General features: G+C 44.7%; 1 long non-coding RNA gene across 1 annotated transcript in view; it reads right to left on the bottom strand.

Moving 5' to 3' along the window:
* The window catches only part of LOC136792498 (uncharacterized), a 35,263-nt gene extending 28,114 nt beyond the window's left edge, over positions 1–7,149 (bottom strand). Inside the window, exon 1 of the long non-coding RNA XR_010836364.1 lies at positions 7,064–7,149. This is a non-coding gene — a long non-coding RNA (uncharacterized lncRNA). The remainder of the gene's footprint in view (positions 1–7,063) is intronic.
* Between the last annotated feature and the right edge of the window lie 18,381 nt (positions 7,150–25,530).

Genomic DNA, 25,530 nt, shown 5'->3' with positions numbered 1-25,530 from the left:
TTGAAAAGGTAAACAGAAAAATTCTCCCTCCCACTTGGGTCCTCCTCTCCCATAGGTAACAGTTATTGATTTCTTATGAATACTTAAAGTTTCTTTATAATTATACAGGCAAATAGTAACACATACATACATTTTGTCTTGTTTCTCCATTTTTACACAAAAGAGAGAGTAATAAACACTTTGTTTTACACCTGGCTTTTTTACTTAACAATTTATCCTAGAGAATTTACCTGATCAGTATTGGGCAGTGTCCTCATTTTTTCTAGCTGCATAGTATTCCATTCTATGGATGATCCATATTTGATCTAACCCATCCCCTATTGATAGGCACTGGCTATTTTTCTTTTAACCTCTTTATTGGAGTATAATTGCTTTACAATGGTGTGTTAGTTTCTGCTTTACAACAAAGTGAATCAGTTATACATATACATATGTTCCCATACCTCTTCCCTCTTGCGTCTCCCTCCCTCTCACCCTCCCTATCCCACCCCTCTAGGTGGTCACAAAGCACGGAGCTGATCTCCCTGTGTTATACGGCTGCTTCCCACTAGCTATCTATTTTACATTTGGTTGTGTATATATGTCCATGCCACTCTCTCACTTTGTCACAGCTTACCCTTCCCCCTCCCCATATCCTCAAGTCCATGCTCTAGTAGGTCTGTGTTTTATTCCCGTCCTACCCCTAGGCTCTTCATGACATTTTTTTTTCTTAGATTCCATATATATGTGTTAGCATACGGTATTTGTTTTTCTCCTTCTGACTTATTTCACTCTGTATGGCAGACTCTATTCTATCCACCTCACTACAAATAACTCAATTTCGTTTCTTTTTATGGCTGAGTAATATTCCATTGTATATATGTGCCACATCTTCTTTATCCATTCATCTGTCGATGGACACTTAGGTTGCTTCCATGTCCTGGCTATTGTACATAGAGCTGCAATGAACATTTTGGTACATGACTCTTTATGAATTATGGTTTTCTCAGGCTATATGCCCAGTAGTGGGATTGCTGGGTCATATGGTAGTTCTATTTTTAGTTTTTTAAGGAACCTCCATACTGTTCTCCATAGTGGCTGTATCGATTTACATTCCCACCAACAGTGCAAGAGGGTTCCTTTTTCTCCACACCCTCTCCAGCATTTACTGTTTGTAGATTTTTTTGATGATGGCCATTCTGACCGGTGTGAGATGATATGTCACTGTAGTTTTGATTTGCATTTCTCTAATGATTAATGATGTTGAGCATTCTTTCATGTATCTGTTGGCAATCTGTATATCTTCTTTGGCGAAATGTCTATTTAGGTCTTCTGCCCATTTTTGTATTGGGTTGTTTGTTTTTTTAATATTGAGCTGCATGAGCTGCTTGTAAATTTTGGAGATTTGATTAGACTTTTTGAGTTGCTATTTTATAAGCAAGGAATCTGGGGTTAAGATGCGTACCCAAGATCACCCACCTCTTCAATAGCTGGACCAGGATTCAAACCCAGGACTTTCCAAAAATTATTTTCATTACGATGAGGCTGTCTCTATAAAAGGGGGATCCAGTTATACCCGCAAACTTGTTACCAGCCCACTATGCCTTTCGTATGGGACCACAGAGAAGGCGATGGGTGTGTCTGTGTTTGTGTTTGTGCGTGTGTGTGTGTGCGTGTGCGCGTGTGTGTGTGTGTGTGTGTTGAGAGTGAGTGAGTTTTAGGAAAAGGAAAAAGGAGTTATCACTATGACCAGACTTGTGTTAGGAGCTTTGGGAAACATGATGTACAGAAAAGACCCTCACCCTCTGGTCACTTATAATTAAGCCAAAGAAACAAGGAGTTTCTCGTGAGGCAGTTGAACAACTCGGCAGGATGTGCCAGCTGGCTGATTGGGCACAGACAGGACGTTTTCTCTGTCCGTCTAAGAGCTGAATGCTGGAGAACATGAGCCTTAACCACGTTCCTAGAAAATGGGAAAATTTTAGAGAAAGAATGAATCTTGGCCTGAATTGGGAACAGTGGTGATTGCTACACTCGTGGGACTCAGCAGGTGTGAAGTGAGTGTGTCACCAGGGGGCTTAGTTTAGACCGGGGTCAGGGAAGGTTTCTTGAGGAACTGACCTTCAAGCAGAAGGCTGAGTGGGAATTAGGCAAAGAATAAGGGAAGAGAGAGAATGGCAAGTGGGAAAACCTTGAGTGAAGCCGGAGAGGGCTTGGGCATCAGAGGAAGAGAAGGATTCCTGGGTGGTGAGGTAGAGGGTGGGGTTGGAGGTAGGGAAGCCATGTGAGATAAGGCTGGGCGGTTGGCAGGGGCCAGGTTTGCAGGGACTTGAGCTGATCTGCATTGGGAAGGCAGATAAGAGGGGAAACGTGTGCGTGACCACACCTGGTGCCAGAGGAAGATGGCACACGTATGTGACCGTGCAAGAATGGCTTCATGAGCATATAAGAGGACAAGGGCAGGGCAGCACATGGCTCTGAATCAGGGCCAGGGGAGGTACTGGCCCTGATCGTGCGATGATTCTGGATATGATTTCCTCTGGTCAGGTCTGCAGCTAAAAATTCAAGGTTTCAGAAGGGTGTCTTGGATGGAAAAACTTGAGAAGCCCTTTACATGGAGTTTGAACAAAGCACAGAAGAGACAGACTCTGATGTGTTTGTGGTGTGGAATAGAGGAACAGGTGGGGGAGGGATTGGCATTTGGAAGGTGTCACAAGGTGACATCTGAGCTAGGTCTTGAGGAATGAATGGGAGCTCACTAAGCCAGGATGGGGGGGAACGACACAGCAGAGGTAAAGGCAGGGTGTTCTCAAAGTGCCCGATGGGTGAAGGAAACAGGTTGGAGGGTGTGAACTTAGATTCCTGGTGGAGAGGGGTGCAGGGAATGCTGGGGTACAGCTGGGGGTAGGCTGTGCAGAGCACCCCACACCAGGCACGGGAACTGGGAAGCAATAGGATCAGATGATTCGTAATAATATATCGGGCTCACCTCTGTGCTCTCTCACCACAAGGGACTAGAACGAGGCACCTGGGGCCCTTCCCCCTTTTCCTCTGCACAAAGACACACCTTTCGGAGAGGTCAAGGTGGGAGATGGGGTAACAGATCCTGTAATCCTATCCCCAATCCCTGAGTCAGGAAGCCCTTTCCCCAGCGGGCTCTAGCCCTAGTCTGCTGTTAAGACAGAGGTTGGAAAACTGTTTTTCTCATCCACCTGGACTCAGGTGGGCAGGATGGAAGCCAACCCGAGTCCTCTGGAGACAGTTCTCACTGCGGGATTGGCCCTTGGAGGAAACAGATGAAACCCAATGCAACATGAAAGATGGCAGAGGTGGCCAAGTGCTGATCTTATCAAGCTAACTCCTCCTTGGAATCAAAGAAAGAGAATAGAGCTTTCCTTGTTTTCTCTCCTTTTACCTCCTGGTTAATTGCTGGCCAGGGGTCTGTGGGATAGGAGTTGTGGGTGACTCTCAGACTGTAATCTGGCCTGGGAGGTGGGCAGGTTTCCCAGCCATCCTGGATTTTTAACATTTTCTTGTTGGAAGTCACATCCTCAAGCAAACTATTGAACACCATTTAGGGGGAGGGACAGAAAAGGTAAAAGACTATCTTTGCGTAAGAGGGGTCTGTAATCTAGATAAAGGCCGGAAAAGAGGCACAGATTCTTCATCTATCTCACTCAACTGTGAGCTCATTAGGAGCAAGGACCTAGTCAAAACCATACTGGCATTTGTCTCTGGAAACAAGCACATAATGGGGCTCAATATATATGTCATCTCATCCAGAATTCTTTGAGTTGTGAGTATTAGAAACCCAGTTCAGGATGGTTTAAATGAAAAGTGGGATGTATTGATTTATAGAACTGAGAAATCCAGGGCTAGCATGACTTCAGGCATGGCTGGATCTAGGGGTTAACCAAAGTCATTAGGGTCAGACTTTCTTCCATCCCATCACTTAATTCCTGTGCTCTTTGTGTTGGCCTCATTTTCAAGTAGATTCTTACTAAGTGGTGATTCTTGGTGGCAAGACAAACCTTTAGCAACCCCAGTGGAAAGAGTTTCTATTCTCCCAATAGTTACAGCAGAAGTGCCTGGACTGGCTCTTGCTGGACTGATGTGGGTCACAAGCTGATTCCTGATACAGTCACTGGCCAGGGGAATGGAATATGCTGATTGGCCAAACTTAAGCCCCATGTCCATTTCATATTTGTTACATGAATAAATATGAAAGGCTAAAGATAGCAATATAATATTTTACACTTGAACAACAGAGCAGCTACCAGGGTTCTTTTTCAAAACCTACATCAGATCATTTCACTCCTCTGCTCTGAACCTTCCACCTCACTCAGAGCAAAAGCCCAAGTCCTTACAATAGCTCACAAGGCACTGCGTGATCTGCACCCCTGCCCAGCTCCGATTCCTCAACTACTTCCTCTCCCACTAATCTCCCCTTGCTCACTACTTTCCAGCCAGGTTGTCCTCCTTGCTTATCCACAAACCATTAGGCATGCAGTAGCCTCGGTTTCTTTATTAATAAGATGGGGATGCTTGTAGGAGACATCTGACATCTTGTCTGCCCAGGAGTCCTCTTTTTCGGGCACCTCTGTGACATCCCCTCACCCCCATGTGTTTCAGGAAGTGTTGGCCCATCCCAGATCCAAAGATGGACTTGTAACTGACCAGTCAGAACGTTCCAGCAGCATTCCAAAACCATTCACGGAGCTTGGTTCAGGGGGTGGGCATGTGACCCAAGTCAATCTAATGAGATTCAATCCTGACACTTCCACTGGAATTATTAGAAATAAAAAGCTCTCTTTATGTTAATGTTGTTAGAAGGATAATACAAGAATTAAACCACAAGAGCTACCACATGGAGAGAGAGTGTGCTTGACAAACACCAGGGAAAGCAGCGCAGTGAGGCTGAGAGAGGAAAACCAAGTTCTGGTGGTATCTTTGAGCTCCTGGATTCAGCCATGCCTGAATCCCACTAGACTTAAAGTTACATGCCTTAGAAGATTCCCTTCTTTGCTCAGGCCAATTTGACTTCGGTCTTAGTCACTTGTAACCAAAAGACCACATTGAAGGGCTGCTGTTATAAGGGTTAAATGAGATTGTGAATTATACAGCGCTTAACACGGTAAGTGCTCAAAAACATGGGAGTCATTATTAGTAGTATTTTATGATTCCATCTTCTGCACACATATTGAAATCTGTTTTCACTTATAAAACTTTTACTTAAGAAAAAGGTATTTAAAATTCTGTGTCATCAGGGCTGATAGTCACTTGGTACCAGTGTGGTCATATGGGTTACTAGAACACTGAAATATTTTCATAATGGCTGGTAAATAGCACCACTCTGAATCTCCCAAGTACTCCCTGGATCTCTAGGACACACCCAACCCCTCTCTTGGGACTCTCCAGCCCATCCTATAATCTAGCACCTAAAGGGTTAACACCAGGGCTGGCAGGAGCCTCCTGGACCTGCTCTCTGACTAAGGCTGCATACTTTTGATATCACCTCTGGGTAATCTATCGACTCTTCAATATGCATGCATTAGATGGAAACCCTAAATTATCAACAGCTCCACGAAGTAAGAGCCTCACCCTCCATCCCTCAAATCACCAGTTATTGTTAATTGTGTAACCTCGTCTGATCCTAAAGACACCAGAGATATAGTTTGGCACGTTGGTGACCAAGCAGGCATGGGCACCAGGCCAAGTCCCTTTTGTCTCCCTGCCTGTCACCTTGTAGAGCTCCTTCCTTTATTCTTCATCATGGTCATATTTGTGATTCCTAGTGGCAATCTGATATTCCTTTGTTTTAACACACGATGGCTGGCCTTACCCTTCCTTCACGGTGAGACATATGGTCCGTTTTTGTTCAGCTTTTCAAATTTTAAAAACTCACTCTGTTGGAAATTGAATTTCCATGTGGTGCCCATCTTTCTGGTAATAAGCAACGGATTTCCTTCCTGATTCAAACTTCAGTTTTGCGAATCACAAGACGCAGTTTAACTTTTCGTCTGCAAATGATTTTTGTTGGCGCTCTTTGAAATAAGAACCCCCGTGCTCAATTGTGTAATGCTGCCATTTAATAAATTATTTATTTTGATTCTCAGTCCGTAAAGGATTTAAAGTGGTTTTTAAAAATATGTACAAGATGAAATCAATACATGAGGGAATCAGGGAGAAGAAAAAATGAGGAGCAGTATATATGACAGGTATTGCGCTCAGCTGCGGGTGAGAGAGACCAGAAATAACAGTGGCCCAAACACCACAGTCATTTATTTTTCTCTTACACGACTGAAATCTGGAGGGAGGAGGTCCAGAACTGCTGTGGCAGCTCCACAGTAATTGAGGATACAGGCTACTCCTAGCATCTTGCTTCAGTATCCTTAGAATGTGGCTTCCATCCTCAAGGCCACCTCGTGGTTCGAGATGGCTAGAGGAACTCCAGCAATTGCAGCCACATTTAGACAGCAGGAGGCCGGGAGGGAGAAAATCCTGCAATCCCAGCTTTCTTTAAGGAGTTTCTTGGAAGTTCCAGCCCCAAACTTCTATTTATCTATCACTGGCCAGAATTTAACCCTAGCTACATAGGGACCTGAGAAGTGCGGTCTCTTACCGTGCACATTGCCACCTCAAATAAAATCAGGGCTTAGTTACAAGGAAAGAAGGGAGAACGGATAACGGGTAGGCCACTAGAAATCTCTGCTACAGATAAGAAAATGGAAGAAAGTAAGTTCAGCTGGTTCACAAAACTGCCTACTGTCAAGATGTCTCAGGTGTCTGGCTGCCAGGTTGTCTCCACGCATCCTAGTGACGATGCAGAAAGGAATCTGTGGCTAAATACAAAGTGTACTATCCAAGCAGAGAAAGCAAACCCATTGCTCAGAAAAAACAGACAAACAAACAAAAAACAACTGGGAATTCCCTGGAGGTCCAATTGTTAGGACTCCGCACTCTCACTGCCGAGGGCCTGGGTTCAATCCCTGGTCGGGGAACTAAAATCCCACAAGCTGTGCGGCCAAAAAACCCCCCCCAAACAAACAAACAAACAAAAAATCAAAAAAACAAAAAAACTTACCTTTTCCCAATACAGAGATTAAAAAGAAAGTCTCCCCACAGGTCTTCATGAGGAGACACGGGACATGGTGGGTAATATCCTTAACAATATTCCTGCAGTAAAGGAACAACACGATTCTGGGATTTGCTTCAAAAATTCAGGGCAAGGGAGTGAGTGGGAGAAGAGCTAAAACCAGATGGGCCATGAATTGAAAATTGCTGGACTGGGTGCTGGAGACATGGGAGTGTGTTATATGTTTTCCTTTACTTTGGTATATGTTTAAAATTTTTCCATAATAAAAAAAGATTTAAACTGCAATAAGTCCGTTCTGACAATTGCTTTTTAAAATGTTCCTTTTAATAAACTTGCTTTAAGTTAAACTGACAGGCAGTTTATCATAACTAGTCCCTCAATTTTTTTTTGGCTTTTTTATCTACTTTATTAACTTACTTTTTATCAGCTTTATTGAGATATAATTCACCTCCTGTACTATTCATGCTTTTAAAAGGTACAATTCACTGGTTTCTCACAGTTGTACAACAATCACCACAATCTAATTTTAGAATATTTTCATCACAGCCCCAAAGAAACTCCATACTTATGAGCAGTCATACCACTTTACCCTCCCCCACCCCGCATCCACACTCAGCCCTAGACAATCACTTATCTACTTCCTGACTCTATGTATTTGCCTATCCTGTATATTTCATGTAAATGGAATCACACAATATTGTTTTTCATGTGTGACTGACTAGCTTCTTTCACCTAGCATAACGTATTCAAGTTTCATCCATGCTGTAGCACTCCTCAGTACTTCATACCTTTTTACAGCCAAGGAATATTCCATTTTATTGATATACCACATTTTGTTTATCCAATCACCCTCAGTTGGTGGACATTTTGGTTGTTTCCAATTTGGGGCTGTTATGAATAATGCAGATATGAGCTTTCACGTACAGCTTTTTGTGCAAATGTATGTTTTCATTTCTCTTGGGTATATAACTAGGAGTAGCATGGCTGGGTTAAATGGTAACTCTATGTTTAACATTTTGAGGGATTGCTGACTGTTTTCCAAAGTGGCTGCACCATTTTACATTTCCACCGGGAATGTATATCAGTTCCAACTTCTTCAAAGCCTCACCATCACTGACTATGGTCTGTCTTTTTTATTTTAGTCACACCAGTGGGTATAAAGTAGTGTCTTGTGGCTTTGATTTGCATTTCCCTAATGATTAGTGATACTGACCATCTTTTAATGGATTTATTTGCTATTTGTATATCTTCTTTGGAGAAATGTCTATTCAAATCATTTGCCCACTCTTCAATTTATTGTTTTGTTATTGTTGGGTTGTAGGTGTTTTTTTAATATATTCTGGATACAAGTCCCTTATTACATATATGATTTGGAAATATTTTCTACCATTCCGTAGCTTGTCTTTTCACTTTCTTGATGGCGATCTTTGAAGCAGAGAAGTTTTTAATTTTGATACAATCCAATTTATCTATTTTTCCTCTTTAGTCACTTGTGCTTTTTTGTGTTATATCTAAGAAGGTTCTGCTTAACTCAGAGTCACAAAGATTTGCCCTGATGTTTTCTTCCAAGGATTTTATAGTTTTAGTTCTTACCTTTAGGTCTGTGATCCATTTTGAATTATTCTCTGTGTAGAATGTGAGGAAGGGATCCAAATTTATTCTTTGGATGTGAATATCCAGTGGTCCCAGCACCTCTTACTGAAAAGATTATCCCCATTGAATTATCTTGGCATCCTTGTCAAAAATCATCTGACTGTAAGAGTGCGGATTTATTTCTACTCTTTTGATCTGTTTCACTGATCTTTGTCTGGCCTTATGCTGAAACCACATTGTCTTGATTACTGTAGCTTTGTAGTAAGTTTTGAATTCAGAAATTGTGAGTCCTCCAACTTTGTTCTTTTCCAAGGTTATTTCAAATTTTCTGTTTCTTCTTGAGTCAGTTTTGTAGTTTATGTCTTTTCAGAAATTTGTCCAGTTCATCTAAATCACATAATTTTTTGCCACAGTTGTTCATAGTATTCCTTTAAAACTTTTTTATTTCTTTAAAGTTGGTAATGATGCCCCCTCTTTCATTCTTGAGTTTAGTAACTTGAGTCTTCTCCCTTTGTTTCTTGGTCAATCTGGCTAAAGATTTGTTGATTTTGTTGATCTTTTCAAAGAACCAAATTGTGACATCATTTATTTTCTCTATTTTTTCCTATTCTTTATATCATTAATTTCTTCTCTAATACTTATTTCTTCTGCTTGCCTTAGCTTTATCCATAATATTTAAAATGTAGTGTTTTCTAAATTATTTTCCACAGGACCAAGAATAACATGTGGTGAAGAAAAAGGATTTTTGTTATCGAATAGTTTGGGGAAGCACTGAATTTAATCATATTAAATCGTTTCTATTTTTGTTTTTAACTATAGAGCTTCCCAGAAACTGCTATTTTTACTAATATTGTGGATTTCCAAGAGGGACTTCAGCATTCAGAATCTTCAATATAGAGAGAGTTATTCAATGAGGAAACTGTTTTTGTAAGGTAGCTTTGGATTCTGGGATTTTGTGAAACTCTGAAGTTTCCTGAAGTTTTTTACCATGCACCAAGACTTTGCGTGGCTAAGATGTAGACTGACCATATAATTTATCATCCAAACCAGCACACTTTTGAGACCAATGCGTGTGGCTACTAATAATTATGATAGAACAACAGGTGTAAAACCTAAACAATCCTGGGTTTTGAACCTGGACAGATGGCCTCACAACAGAGCCAGACAACCTGTGTTTGACCTCAGGTCCGTCATTTCCAGTTGTGTGACCTCAGGCAAGTTGCTCAACCTCCGTCTGCTTTTGTTGTCTCATCTATAAAATGGGGGAAATTATAGTAGTACTTCCTTTGAGTTAATGCATATAAAGAACAGCTTAGTGAGGAGTCTAAAATTAGCCACTATCATCACCATCACCATATATCATTTGGATCTAATAGATACAGCTGAGATAGGGACACCGTCTTGTTTCATTGTTATATCTCCAGCACCTGGAACAGTGTGTGTGTGTGTGGGGGGGGGGATTGTACATTGCAGGTGCTTAGTAAATATTTCTTTTCTTTTTTTTTTTTTTGCGGTACGTGGGCCTCTCACTGTTGTGGCCTCTCCCTTTGCGGAGCACAGGCTCCGGACGCGCAGGCTCAGCAGCCATGGCTCACGGGCCCAGCCGCTCCGCGGCATGTGGGATCCTCCCAGACCAGGGCTCGAACCAGGGAAGCCCGTAAATATGTCTTGGATGAATTCATGCCAGTGAATAAATGAATGAATGAATGAAATATGAGTGCAGTAGGGCTTTATTATTTTAAGCATGGATGGCAATACCGAATGCTGGCAAGGATGTGGAGAAACAGGAACGCTTCATTCATTGCTGGTGGGAATTTAAAATGCCACTTTGAAAGACAGTTTGGCAGTTTCTTACAAACTAAACCTACTCTTACCATACAATCCAGCAATCAGACTCTTTGCTATTTTCTCAAATGAATTGAAAACTTATGTCTACAGGAAAATCTAACATGGATGTTTATAGCAGCTTTATTCATAATTGCCAAAAACTTGGAAGCGACCAAGATGTCCTTCGGCAGGCGAATGGATAAATAAACTCTAGTACATGCAGACATGGCTCTATGGCTCTGGAAAGAACACCAACGACGTATCTGGCCCGGTTCTGAGTTTTTAAAAACATAAACTCATTTAACTCTCACAACAACCCCTTGAGGTCGGTACTATTATTATCCCCATTTACAGATGAGGAAACTGAGGCACAGAGAGGCAAAGTCAGTAGCCCAAAACTCAATCAGCTAACAGAGATCAGAGCTAGGTTGCGGACCCAGGCAGGCTGGCTCCAAGGCCCAGGCTCTGGATTGCTATGTACCCTGCGTCCCGTGTGCACAGTACTTTACAGTTTGCAAAATGCTGTCAGGCATGCACTATCTCATTTAAGCCTAACAACAACCATTAGAGGCAGGTAGGGCAGCTATTATTATCCCTATTGGGAGTGGCAATGAGGGGATAGCAAATGAGGAAACTGAAGCCCTGAAAAGACTGGTGATTTGCCCAAAGTCACATGATACACAGAATGGGACCTAGAGGCAGATGGGCTGGGTTCAAACCCCAGCACTGTTATTGACTGTCCACATGACCATGATCAAGTTAAAGCATACGTTTCCCCATCTTTCTTAGCGTTCTTATGAGGATTAAGGGAATTAATACACGGAAAGCACTTAGAAGGGTGCCTGGAACCTGGGCTGGGACTAGAGTGAGGCAAGTGAGGAACTTGCTTTGGAGCAAAATTGAAGGGGGCACCGAAAAACTCAGTGATTAAGATAAATGATCTTTGTAATACCATATTTTTTTAAAATCAGAATGAATATAAAAAATCCATGATGGATAAAAATATCCATCATGTTCAATAGACAGGAGCAGTACTACAGACTTTGCCTCTTGTCTCAGGCACCAGTAGGGCTCCACATGGCACTGTTACTGATCCTGTCCTTATAGAAAATGTTGGTATTTTGTTCATTATGGATTTTTTGTATGCATTTTGATTTTTGTAAATACTGCATTATAAATATCATTTCTCCCAGTTATGGAGGTTTGGGGGCACCCCCTTAAATTTTGCCTGGCTTACTTCCACCTACCTAGCCCCAGGCTTGTTTTGCATGGAGGAAGAATCCATTGCACATTTGCCATTGTTATTGCTACTGATTGCTAACTCTGCACCAGGAATTGTTGTGAAGAGTTTTATAAATATCTATGAGCTCAACAAGAAGAATAAAAACCAGAAACAAAGTTGAAAACCAAGGGACAGGATGGGAGAAAATATCTGTAGCTTATACAAGCAAAAGATTAGTGCCAAAACTATATCAGGAACTCCTACAAATTCAAGATAGGGGAAGAGGATTAAGAGGTACAAACTACTAGGTATAAAATAAATAAGATGCAAGGATGTAGTGTACAGCACAGGGAATAGAGCCAATATTTTATAATAACTTTACATGGAATATCATCTATAAAAATATTGAATTGCTATGTTGTACACCTGAAGCTAATATACTATTGTAAATCAACTGTGCTTCGATATAAATAAATAAGCAAATAAATAAATACCTTAAAAAAAAGAACTCCTACAAATTAATTAATTTTTTTTTTTTTTTTTGTCTGCATTGGGTCTTTGTTGCTGCGCGCGGGCTTTCTCTAGTTGCCGCAAGCGGGGGCTACTCTTCGTTGCGGTGCGCGGGCTTCTCATTGCAGCGGCGCATGGGCTTCAGTAGTTGTGGCGCGTGGGCTTAGTTGCTCCGCGGCGTGTGGGCATGTAGGATCTTCCCAGACCAGGGCACGAGCCTGTGTCCCCTGCATTGGCAGGTGGATTCTTAACCACTGCGCCACCAGGGAAGTCCCACAGATTAATTTTTTTTTAAGGACAAATGACCCAATACAACAGCAGGCAAAGGAGAGAAACAAGCAATTCATTGAAAAGGGAAAACAGATGATCATCAAATATATGAAAAACTTCAATCTCACTAGTTATGAAATACAAATTTTGAAATTGGTGTTATCAAGCATTGGCAAGGATATAAGGACACGAGATTATAAACTGATAGCAGCCTCTTTGGAGGGAAATTTGGCATATCTAGTAAATTAAAATTACACACACCCTCCTGCTGAGCTATTCCACTTCTTTTTACCCCAGGGAAAAACATACCCACGTGTGCAAGGATGTTTATTGAGACTTTGGTCGTGTCGGCGATAAATTGGAAACACCCTAAACGTTCTTCAGGAAGAGAGCTGATTTAAAAAAACAACAACAACAACAAAACATAATATGGCCAGCAGCACCACTCCTACTGGGGTGCCCAGGTCTATGGCAGCATCTCCTATCACCAGCCCTGATCTACAGAAGCCAGCTCCCTGGAGCTTTCCCACCCCAGATCTCTCTTGTGCAGATAAGTGGAGAATTCCCTGGGCCCGTTTGCAGAACAGACTGGCAGGGCGGGGTTTTAGTGTCCTCACTCTTACAAACTTGCCTTTCTGGGTCTTGGCTCCCTTCCTGCATGGTCTGCCGGGGCAGTCCTGGCACTTCTACCACACACAATTTTTCAAGCCGCCCTCCTGGGAGCATATGATTATCATCCATCTCCTGGGGATGTGCCAAGGTGTTAAATCACAGGAAAATACTCACAAATGGTAAACTCACTCATACGCAGTATCATGTTATCTCCCTACACTCCACCCCTTGATCCAGAGCCCTCTGGACCCAGTCCATCCACACTCTCCTGACTCTGGTTGCTACACGTGAAACTGATTGTACAGCCCCTTCAGTGTCTAATCCCCTCCTCCCTTAGCAGCCCAGAACATCCCCAAGTCGGGCTGTGCTGCAATGTGGCTCTTGGAGATGGGGGTGGATGCTGCAGGTTGGACCTCCTTGTCTAGAAGTGCTCAAGAGAGTTTGGAAGTGTCCTCGGCAAGACGGTGTCAACTCTAGCCTCTGCAATCACACAGCCCTGGGTTCAAGGTCAGGAGCTCAGCACTTCCTAGTTGTGTGGAAATTCACTCATCCTCTGCGAGCCTCTGTCTCCCCATCTGTGAAGGGCAGGGAGTAGCACCGGCCTCAATGGGTCGTTGTAAAGATTAAGTGAGATAACACCCGAATAGCTCCCCACAGAGTGCCTGCCTGGCTGGGCTGAGACACTTAGATGGGCCCTTCCAAACTTGAGATTCTATAAATAGGCAGACATGCTTCCCAGAAACCAGTGGGGAATTGAAAGCAGTGTCAGGCATTGGGGGAGGGGAAGAAAGGGACTCGAGGGAGAAAAGGAAACACACACTGGGTTCCGCTGCAGCTGTGGTGCGTGGTTGGGGTTCTCTCCAGATACTTCTCTGTTGTGGGTACCGTCCTGTGCATTGAGGGATGAGTAACACTCCTGGCCTCTACCCACTAGATGCCAGTAGCGCTCCCACCCCACTTTGTGACAACCTCGTATTCCCCTGGGGAGCAAAGTAATCCCTGGTTGAGAACCACTGGGGCAAAATGAATTAAGCCTCCCAGTAAAACCGGGATAATAACATGCCAATACCTGCCTTGTATGGCAGCGGTACAGATTGTGGTTATTATGATGTGTTTATTGAGCACTTACTACATGCCAATGTCTGTGCTGATGCTTGGCGTTACTCAGCTCACCTAATCCTCAAGCCCATCCTACTTGCCACTGCTGTCCTTATTCTCACTGTACAGATGAAGCAACTACAAACTTCTCTCTTTTCTTCAAGTCCAAATTCAACCAGTGCCTCCCAAAGGCCTGTTATGTGCCGGGACCCGGGGAGGTATTGTACCTGTAATGACCTCAATGGTTTCTGGATGGATTCTGCCAAATGGGAGGCAGTGGCTGGAGGCTGGAGGGTGAAAGGAAGGGAAGATCCAGAGCATTTTTCTCCTCTCTCCACCTCCAACAGCATCTTCAGCAGCTGCTGTGTCTCCAGCTCCTGCCTTCCAGCCCCTCCTTCATGGGTCCTGGTTCCCGCCTGCCTGTCAAAGCTTCCAGCAGGTGGCCCAGGCTCCCACTCCACTGTTAACGCCAACTCCTGTCTTTTCTCTCCCTCTACAAGGGTGGCAGCCTCTTCCTGCTATGGTCAATCCCCGGGCTGCCTAATATGCCCTGTTTGGCTTCTCAGCTCTTCCATCACCCACATGACCAACTCCCTGTATTATATTCCCTCAGTTTGAGTACCTAGAGGTGTTTCTGCTTCTCTGATTGGACTCTGACTGCTACATACAGGATCTGGTTTCCTTCCATGCTCTTAGATCAGAATGATGAGCTCTTGGCAACACATGAAGCATACCTCCTGAACACAAGAATAAATGTGCTTGATAAATGTATTAGTCAGGACTCTTGATCGCAAGTGACAGAAAACCTAATCCCAAATGGTTTAAGCAGCAAAAGGGAATTTATCAGCTTATGTAACTGAAAAGTCCTGAGGACGTACTGATTTCGAGCACAGTTTGAACCAGGGACCCCAATGCTATTGTCAGCATGAACGTGGATGTTTACAGCAGTGAGAAAGGCCCATATCAACTGTAAACTGCTGTGGGAAAGGCTATGAGTAGTATCCCAGTGGCTTTTTCTCCCCTTCTTCCTGAGTTAGGCACGGGGCTGTCTGGAATCAGACTACATTTCCACCAAACAAGTGATTTGGTGATCTACATAAAATGGTCTCCTTTTTATATTGCTAAGTAAAGACTTTAAGATAAAAGAAAATTAAAGAATTCTTTTCCTCATTACTTCACAAAGAACATTTTAACCACCGCTACCCGCCATAAAGGGAAAGAGATTAAACTATTAGAATAAACAGCAGTTGTTTAAGTTTATAAAATTTTTACTACATTGTTGTTTTCCCCAAAGTACCATGAACTGGTTAAAAGAAAAAAGAACAAAAACAAACCAAAAAACCCTCCTCATTGTCTAGCCAGGTTTTGTGTGTGTGTGTGTGTGTGTGTGTGTGTGTGTGTGTGTGTGCGCGCGCGCGCGCGCGCGCGCACACGCGCACGTAGCAGGGGGATATTGGGTACCCCAGCTCTGGAAAATTCTGAGATTCGTAAAAAGTGGTTCTTGCCCTAAGGAACTTCAGGTTCCAAGAAGAGGAAAAAAAAAACAACAGGATAATTGCTTTAATCGAGGCGCAAGAAACAAGAGAACCCAGAGAGAGAAATTAGTCCTGACTGTGGGAAAACCAGGTGGGGAGCAGAGATCTGAGTGGGCTGAGATGAATTCTATGAGCCCATAAGTCTGGGAGATAATTTTTACCAGACCAAAGAGAATCTGCAATTCCTAGAGTCTTGGTACCTTTAGGAGCAGAGATTCTATCGCCAAATAATCTCTTCCAGTTGGGGCATTAATGGAAACAGTGGGTGGGTTTCGTCCCCTCTCCTCCTGGGCCCCAGGGGCTCTGAGAACCATCACCTCTGATAAGATCCAGCTTGGAATTTAGCCTTAAAGTGCCTGCCAGTGCAGGTCTGAGAGGGAAGCAGCAGCCCCCAGGAGGGTCAGGAGATATATGGGGTCCTCGCACCATCATGAAGGACAATAAGGTACTTGGGACAGCAGATGTCAGAGGACTGGGATCCGTGAGACTCTGAGACCCTGCGGCCCCCCAACTCGTTAAAACCCCTTGGCGAATTCGCGGGCATACCGGGCAGTTGTAGCTGAACTCATTATGAGGAGGAATTATCCTCTTAGCTTTCCAGTCCCACAGCTCACTACGGGAAGCACAGAAATGAGAAAAGGCAACAAAAGAGAAGGTCATAGATGAGGGGGGGGGGGGGGCTCATAGGGAGTATCAGGCAGAAGTGCCAGCGAATCAGAATCAAACCTGACTGATTTTCATGCAAGACTAGCAATGAAAATAAAGAAGGAAAAGTCCCCAGACTTTGTAAGATGGGCTCATGGAAAATTGTGGTGAGAGAGATTTTTTCTGATTAGCTCTGGGGAATAAAATAAGCCGGTACCACACTCACACATGACATAGCTATTAGATGTTCTTCTGGTGCCAAGGTAGCGCATGAGAATGATTCTAAGGCAAGAGGAGGAAACCAAAACCGTTTTTCCTCCTTTTTTTCAGGGGGGTGGAAAACAGGACCAGGTGGTGAGTCTAATCAGAACTGCCAGAACATTGGCGCCCTCTGATGGCCAATATATAAATTGCAGGAAGGTTGAGGATGGAGGAGGGGTGGAGGGTCTTCTTTCCCTTTTACGAAAAGAGAAATGTTAGCTATACTAAGACATTTCAGAGAGGCTGGCATTGCTTAAGAGGAATGTCCATTGGAAGGGGTACTCTTGGAGTTGGAGTCTATAACACCCTTCTCCTTCTGAAGCCACCTTTTCCTGTGTTCCCTGGCTTGGTAAATGGCCTCACCACCAGTCTGGTTCCCCAAATAAGAAACCTGGGGGTCATCCTAGACACCCTACTCTCCCTCATCCTCAGATTCAGGTAGCTCCTGAGGCCTGGTCATGTAACCTTCTAAACTGGCCTTTTATCTGCCTGCTTTTCACCACCTCTCCTGCTGCGGCTCTGGTCCAGGCCAGCAACCCCTGTCAGCTAGAAAACAGCAGAAGTTGTCCGTTTTGAGCATTCTCTCTTAGACCGATTCTAGCAGGGTGATCTTCCCCTTTGTCATCAAATTATTTTTGATTAAATAACTGTTCTGGTTACCGAGCTACAGATCAAATCACCTCAAAACTTAGTGGCTTAGTGGGCTTCCCTGGTGGCTCAGTGGTTGAGAGTCCGCCTGCCGATGCAGGAGACACGGGCACGGGGTTCGTGCCCTGGTCCGGGAGGATCCCACATGCCGCGGAGCGGCTGGGCCTGTGAGCCGTGGCCGCTGGGCCTGTGCGTCCGGAGCCTGTGCTCCGCAGCGGGAGGGGCCACAACAGTGAGAGGCCCGCATACCGCAAAAAAAAAAAAAAAAAAAAAAACTTAGTGGCTTAAAACAACAATCGGTACCCCTCACTGTTTCTGTGGGTCAGGAATTCGGCAAGGGTGTGGTTTGGCAGTTCTGGCTGGAAGTTTCTTCTGTGGTTGCAGTGTGGCAAAGACTGCAATGACTGGAACTGGGACAGTGGGAGCCAGAGCGGCTGGGGGCTGGAGGGGCTCAGCATCTTCCTATCTCCACCTGGGCTCTCCATGTGGGCTGCTTGGGCTTCCTCACAGCGTGGTGGACTCGGGGCAGTGTGCCTGATTAAATGGCAGCTCGGGGCTCAGGCACAAGCGTTCCCACAAGCAAAGCGGAAACGGAACCACTATTTATGATCTAGCCTCAAAAATACATAACATCACTTCTTCCCTACTCTATTAGTTGATATAGTCTCAAAAGCTCACCCGGTTTCAAGGGTTGGGGACATAGATCTCACCTCTCAATGGGAGGAGTGTCAAAGAATTTGTGGACATATGTTAAACCTGCCACAAGAATTAATACTTGGTAAAAATTTAAACTATGATACAGATAAGGCTTCAACCAACACCCCCCCACACACATTAGTTTATGTGTTTCTTATCTGTTTCTCCACGTTAGAAATTAAGCTCGATGAGGGTAAGGACTTGGGCATTTTGTTCACTGCAGTGTTCCAGAACAGGGCTCGAGAACCACAGGGTGGTAGGACAGAAGGAAATATCTGTCGCTCTCCTCTGCCTAGATTAGGCCAAAGCATCCTCCACCATCCAGCTCCCTCCCTCCTCTGTGGCTCTCCCAAACTCCTGACCCAAGTCACTTAGTTGTATACTAAGTTGCCACATCTTAAAACACAGCACCCTATAGAGATGAGCTCAGCTGTGGGAGCCTGGTAGCCTGGATTCAAATCCCAGCACTAATGTGAACCTGTGTGTGACCTTGGACAAGAAACCTCATAAAGCCTCAGTTTTCTCTTCTGTAAAAAGGAGGTACTATTACTACTTATCTCCTGGGGTAGTGTTGAGTTAATTTAAGAAAAGCGCTTAGGGGGTTTCCCTCGTGGTGCAGTGGTTAAGAATCCACCTTATGGATTAAGTGGTTAAGAATCCACCAATGCAGGGGACACAGGTTCGAGCCCTGGTCTGGGAAGATCTCACATGCCCAGAGCAACTAAGCCCGTGTGCCACAGCTACGGAGCCTGTGCTCTAGAGCCCACGAGTCACAAGTACTGAAGCCTGCGTGCCCCAACTACTGAGCCCGAGTGCCTAGAGCCCGTGCTCTGCAACAAGAGAAGCCACCGCAACGAGAAGCCCACGTACAGCAACAAAGAGTAGCCCCTGCTCCCCACAACTAGAGAAAGCCCATGTGCAGCAACGAAGACCCAAGGCAGCCAAAAATAATAAAATTTTTTAAAAAAGAAAAGCACTTAGGGACTTCCCTGGCGGTCCAGTGGTTAAGACTCTGTGCTTCCACTGCAGGGGGCGCAGGTTCAATCCCTGGGGAAGATCCCACATGCCGCTAGGTGAGGCCAAAAAAAAAAAAAAAGTACTTAGAACTGTGTGGCCTGGGGGAAGTACCATATGTGTTATCCACTATTAGCTCTCATATTTCTGCATTGTTAGTTATTTTTCCAGTATATTTTCTTTATTTTTAGACAGCTTTGTTGAGCTTTAATTCACAGATCATACAATTTACCCATCTAAGGTATACAATGGTTTTTAGTGTATTCACAGACTTGTGAAACCATTACCACAATCTAATTTCAGAATGCTTTCATCACCCTCCAAAGAAACTCTGTACCCATTAGCAGTCATTTCTCATCGCCCCTCTCTCCACAGGGCCTGAAAACCCCTAATCTACGCTCTGTGTCTATGAATCCGCCTATGTCCATGATATTTTTTTTCTTGTATTGTTTCACCCTTGACTGTGTCTTATTTTCCACCCCCAATTATAATAAAGTATAAGATCCAGAGACCTTGTCTTCTTCTCTTTTTTGTCCCATCCTGAACTTCAAACTGTTCTTCACCCAGTGGGTATCTACTGATAAAGTAATAAACTGGTCCTTTGAGTGAGAACAAATACAGAGCACCTACTATGTGCCAGGTAATGTGCTAGGTGCTTTTTATATACATTGACTTATATTATCCTCACACAAACCCACGACGCAGGCACTGTTATTATCCCCATTTTACTAATAAAGAAACTGAGACACAAGAGGGTGAGTCACTTGCCCAGAGTGACACAGCCAGCAAGTAGGCAAAGTCAGAATTCCAACCCAGGGGCTTCCCTGGTGGCGCAGTGGTTAAGAATCCACCTGCCAATGCAGGGGAAACGGGTTCGAGCCCTGGTCTGGGAAGATCCCACATGCCGCAGAGCAACTAAGCCCATGTACCACAACTGCTGAGCCCCGGTGCTGCATCTACTGAAGCCTGCACACCTAGAGCCTGTGCTCCGCAATAAGAGAAGCCACTGCAATGAGAAGCCCGCTCGCTGCAACTAGAGAAAGCCGGTGTGTAGCAACGAAGACCCAACGCATCCAAAAATTTTAAAAAAATTGTTTTAATTAAAAAAAGAATTCCAACCCAGACCATTTGTATCTGGAGTCTGCACTCTTTACCACTGCGTCATACTTTCTCTTTTGAGGCCCTTTCACCTGGAAGGGCCATTCTTGTCCTTCTGATTTATCTAAAGATTACCTGTGGGTATACATGTACCATGCTTTTGGCCATTCTGTGTATATTTGGGGGATTTCCCACCTCAAGAGTGGAAGGCAGAGACAGACATGATCTCCAGCCTCCCTTGCAGCAAAGGGGCTGGCACGTGGCCTTGGCTCTGCTAATCACACACCCACACCAGCCTTCAGTTTGGAGGTAAGTGACTTGAAGAAGGCCCGCCTAAAATCCATCAGGTAAGAGTAGCAGAGAGGCCTGCAGTTTGCAGAAGTGGGGGTCCTGGAAATGGCATCCCATACCCAGCCTTGGCCGTGGAGCCTGTACCCAGGATGGTGGCAGTGGATCTTTCTGGTATAGCCCAGCAGTGAAATATAGACATTGCATCCGGCTGCAGAGCCTCCAAACCTGATTTTCTGGCCCTCCCAGCCTCTCACTGCTGTGGCCCCTCCCGCTGTGGAGCACAGGCTCCGGACGTGCAGGCTCAGCGGCCATGGCTCACGGGCCTAGCCGCTCCGCGGCACGTGGGATCCTCCCGGACCGGGGCACGAACCCGTGTCCCCTGCATCGGCAGGAGGACTCTCAACCACTGCGCCACCTAGGAAGCCCTTGGTATATTTTAATAAAACACTTTTCTGCCTAAATTATCTGGAGTGAATACTGTTGTTCACAATTCAGAACCTTGTCTGATACACTCACTGTCTAGGTATTAGTTTCTTCCTGCTGCTATAACAAATTGCCACAAACTTAGTGGCAATACCAGAAATTGATTACCTCACAGTTCTGGAGTCCCAAAATCTGAAATGGGTCTCACTGGGCCAAATTCAAGGTGTCAGCAGGGCTGTGTTCCTTTCTGGAGGCTCTAGGGGAGAATCTGTTTTCTTGCCTGCTCCAAATTCTAGAGGCGGCCCTTGGCTTGTGGTCCTCTTCCATCCTCAAAGCCAGCAAGGGCACCACTCTGACCTCTGCTTCTGTCATCACATCTCCCTTCTCTGGCTCTGACTCTTCTGCCTCCCTCTTTCACTTATAAGGACACTTGGGATTATATTCAGCCCACACAGACAATCCAGAATAGTCTTCCCATCCCAAGATCCTCAATTTATACAACTGAAACTAACACATTGTTAATCAACTATACTCCAGTATTAAATAAAAACTAAAAAAAAAAAATCCTCAGTTTAATCCCATCTGTAAAGTCCCTTTGGCCATGTAATGTTATAGTCACAGGTTCTGGAGATTAGCATGTGGGTGGGTCTCTTTGGAGAGTTACTGGTCTGTCTACTACCGTTGGGTTCCCCAGAAACTCATTCATTGTGAGATAAGGATCTGGATGCACATGGTTTATTTGGGAAGCATCAGTAGGAGAGAGGGGAAGTGAGAAAGGGGAGGGGAGGAAGCCACAACAGGGTGTGTGGCCAGAGTTGTCTCTTCATCGCTGGGTAGCTCTCCCCAGGGTGTCAACCCACTGGCATTTCTGGTGTGTCCTAGGCTCAGCCAAGCACACATCTGGGTCCAGGGAGAGCGCTCAGGCCAAGGGTCTGGCATATTTGAAAACAAAAAAATACCAAAACAGCATGTAGCAGACCCTGTCCGTGCTCCAGACATTTGCCCTGGGTACCCACCTCTCCTGGCTGCAGGAGGCTGCTTTGCATAAGCCATGGGGCTTGGCCAGCCTGTGAGAAGGACACAGTGTCAGAGCTGATGCCCCAGAAGCAGCCCGTAGTCAATGATGGGTGAGAAGTTGGTGAATGGACACACTTGCTCCCCCATCCCTTGGCTGGGATAACTCTGACACATGCCTACACTGGCTCCCAGAATTCTCCGATGGGATGGAACCCCAGCTGCCCTCAGTGATGCCGGGCTTGATAGCACACCTGTGTTGGTTGCAGCCCCAATCCTCTGCTGCTGTGTCCTGGGATCACCTCCCCAAACACACTTGAATCCTTGTCTTGGGGTCTTCTTCTCAGGGAGCCCAAACCAAGATCCAGGGACAAACGAACAACAAAACCCCACAACTGTGGTGTCTTAAATATTTACAGTGGGCGAGTGAACACTTTTTTAGTGCAGCTGGACACACGGACACAAACAAGCAGCATACAATTGCCGTATACATAACCTCCTTTGGAGACAATCTTGAAAATCGACATCTGAGGCTTTTCCTAAATATGAGGCCCCAACCAAATGGTGCTTCTGCCTCGAGCCCCCCCCCCACCACCACCACCAGCCGTGCTGACAGGCATCGAGGAGGCTGCACTTGAGCTTGGCCTTAAAGTAAACATGGAAAATAAATTTGTTTCCAGGGGAGCAGTGACACACAGAGGCACTGTGGGAGCAGGGAGGTGGGGGGGTGGTCATCCAGGACGGCTGGGCTTATAAAGAGGCTGTGTATCGTGGGAAGAAGCCAGACTGGCAGCTGGAAAGGCAGGCTGCAGGCACAGCCACAAGGGCCTTAAATGACTGGTGCTTGTTACCAAGTCAAGACATTACTCAGAGGAGAGCAGGAGTCCAAGCAGACAGTGTGGGCTGCCAACTTTATCCATGAGGACTAGGTTCAGCTGCAAGAGATAGGGAACTGAAAATAAAAGGGGCTTATTCTATCTCATGTAAAAGTCAGTGGGTCAGCACCCCAGAATTGGCATGGCACCCCAGAGTTGGCATGAGTGTCCAGAATGTCAGGGACTCAGGCACCTTCTCTCTTGTTGTTCTGCTGAGAAAAACTTCTATCCCAAAGATCGCCTCCTGGGTGCAACATGGCTGCTGGACAAAGTGGGCCGGGAGGAGGATGGCTAAATAGAACGCAACATATCTCATTAAATTTAAGTTTCAGGTGGACAGCAAGTTCTTCTAAAAATATAACTATGTCCAAATTATTGCATGGGACCTACTTATACTAAAAAAAAAAAAAAAAAAAAGGGATTTCTTATTTAGCTGAAATTCAAAGTAACAGCTGTAGCAAATGACCCCAAACTCAGTGGCTTAAAGCAACACAAATTTAGGCTCTCACAGTTTTGGAGGTCAGAAGTGTAAAGTGGATCAGCAGGGTGGTGTTCCTTGTGAGGCACTCAGGGCACTTGTTTCTCTGCCTTTTCCAGCTTCTAGAGGCTTGCGTGCCTTGGCTTGTGGCTCCACAATCACTCCAACCTCTGCTTCTGTCAACACATCTCCTCCTGACTCTGACCCTTCTGTGTCCCCCTTATAAGGACTCTTATTGTATTGAGCCAACAAGATAATCCAGGATAATTTCCCCATCTCAAAACCCTTAACTTAATCACGTCTGCAAAGCCCCTTTGGCCCTCTAACATAACATATTTACTGCAGATGAATTAGGATGCAGAAAACTTTGGGGACCATTATTATGCCATAGAAAAACAGAAGTTGTGTCCCCAAATAACCTGCTGATTAAATGACTAAGTTCTGTGGCCCCCAATCCAGCTCCCTCCCTCCCTGCATTCATTCATTCGTTCATTCATTCATCCCATAAGCAGTTATTGAGCACCTCCTATGTGCTCTGGGCATACAGCTGTGAACAGAACAGACAATGTCTCCACCTTCCCGGATGCACACTCTACCTCTGTTAACTATTCTGAATTGAAATTCATAGATAATGAAACCTTCCTGTGCACATAATTTTTTGGAAAATATAATGACCTAATAAAGACGCAACAAAAGGAAAGCAATGTGTAATTTGCAGACTTGATTTCAGTATATAAATGTTTAGGTGCTATTACACTAAAAGATATAACGAAGCAGTCAGCTGCTAGAACCTAAAAGTCAAATCCCCCAGATTACAACAGCTGCAAATGCAAGGGGGCCATTGGGGCAATGTGGCCTAAATGGTAGCAATGTGGTTTTGAAACAGTGAACAGCATTTGGTAACGTTCCAGGCAAAATACAGTTTTCCCTTGAATTATAATCACAGTTGCATTCCGTAAAATTCAATATACATTAAAACCGCACCAGAAATGCTTTGTGTTTATATGTAGGTTCTAGGTTCAGATCATTATCAATAGTTTTTTCACCTCCAGTAATGTCTAGTCCAACCAAGTGGGACATGTGTAATTCTTTGCTATCTGGGAATGTCCAGCTCTCTGCAGGATGTAGACAAGCATTCCTGCTCCCTGTCATGACAATAAAAATATTTCCTCCACAAAATTTAAAAAATGTCCCTGGGGGTGGTACTGCCCTCAAGGAGAAGCAATGATTGAGCAGAACAGAGGTGCATAAGTCAAGCCCTTGATGGAAACAAAATGGAATCCAGAATGGCCTGAGAGGCCTGACAAGGAGGAAAGGGGGAGAGAGATGAAACCAGAGAAGTTGGCCACAGTGAGATACTTCGACTCAATTCCAAGGACAATGGAGAGTGATGGGGAGTCACTGTAGGGTTTTCAGTAGGGCAATGACATGGCTTGACCTTGTCATGGGGGGATGGCTCCAAACACCTGTTAGTCAGTGGACTGTGCTGCTTTCTTCTGCGTTTCACACATTCATTCATTCACTCGCTAATTCATTCAACACGTGAGGACTGAGGAGTGTCTCAGTGATGTATGTATCGCTGTGTAACAAGCCACCCCCAAATGTAGTGGCTTAATAACAATCATTTGTTGTTTTCCACGAATCTGTGGGTTAGCTGGGCAGTTCCTCTACTGGTCTCACCAGGGTTTCTCAAGCTGTTGAATTCAGCTGGTGGGTCAGCTAGGGGCTGGGCTCAGCCAGGAGTGCTGGGATAACGGGCCTCTCTCTCTCCATGGGCTCTTTCTTCCAGATGCTTCTGCACATCTGAAGACCTCATGATGCCTGGGTTCTGGAAGAGCACAGTCTCACTTCCACCACATTTATTGGTCAAGGTAAGTCACAAGAGGGTAGAGAAACAGACTTCACTTCTTTCTTTCTTTTTTTTTTGAGATAACATTTATTCATTTAAACCCAACCCTATTCCCAAAAGGCTTTAAAAAAATTTATTGAAGTATAGTTGATTTACAATGTTGTGTTAATTTCTGCTGTACAGCAAAATGATTCAGTTATATATATATATTCTTTTTCATATTCTTTCCATTTTGGTTTATCACAGGTTATTGAATATAGTTCCCTGTACTATATGGTAGGACCTTGCTGTTTATCCATTCTATACAGACTTCACTTCTTAGCAGGAGGAGCTGCGGTCTCCAGACAGCAATGGAATTTATGGCCATGAAACCGTCTACCTAGCTGCAGAACAGGCCCTGGGGATGCAGCCTGCTTCTCTGTGGCCTAAACCCTAGTCAGACAACGAACAAGTCAACAAGTGAAAAAGGTCAGAAAGTGCTGTAGGGAGAGAGGGG

This window comes from Kogia breviceps, chromosome 14, assembly GCF_026419965.1.
Source record: "Kogia breviceps isolate mKogBre1 chromosome 14, mKogBre1 haplotype 1, whole genome shotgun sequence".
NCBI lineage: Eukaryota > Metazoa > Chordata > Mammalia > Artiodactyla > Physeteridae > Kogia > Kogia breviceps.
This window is presented reverse-complemented; position numbering and strand designations above follow the sequence as displayed.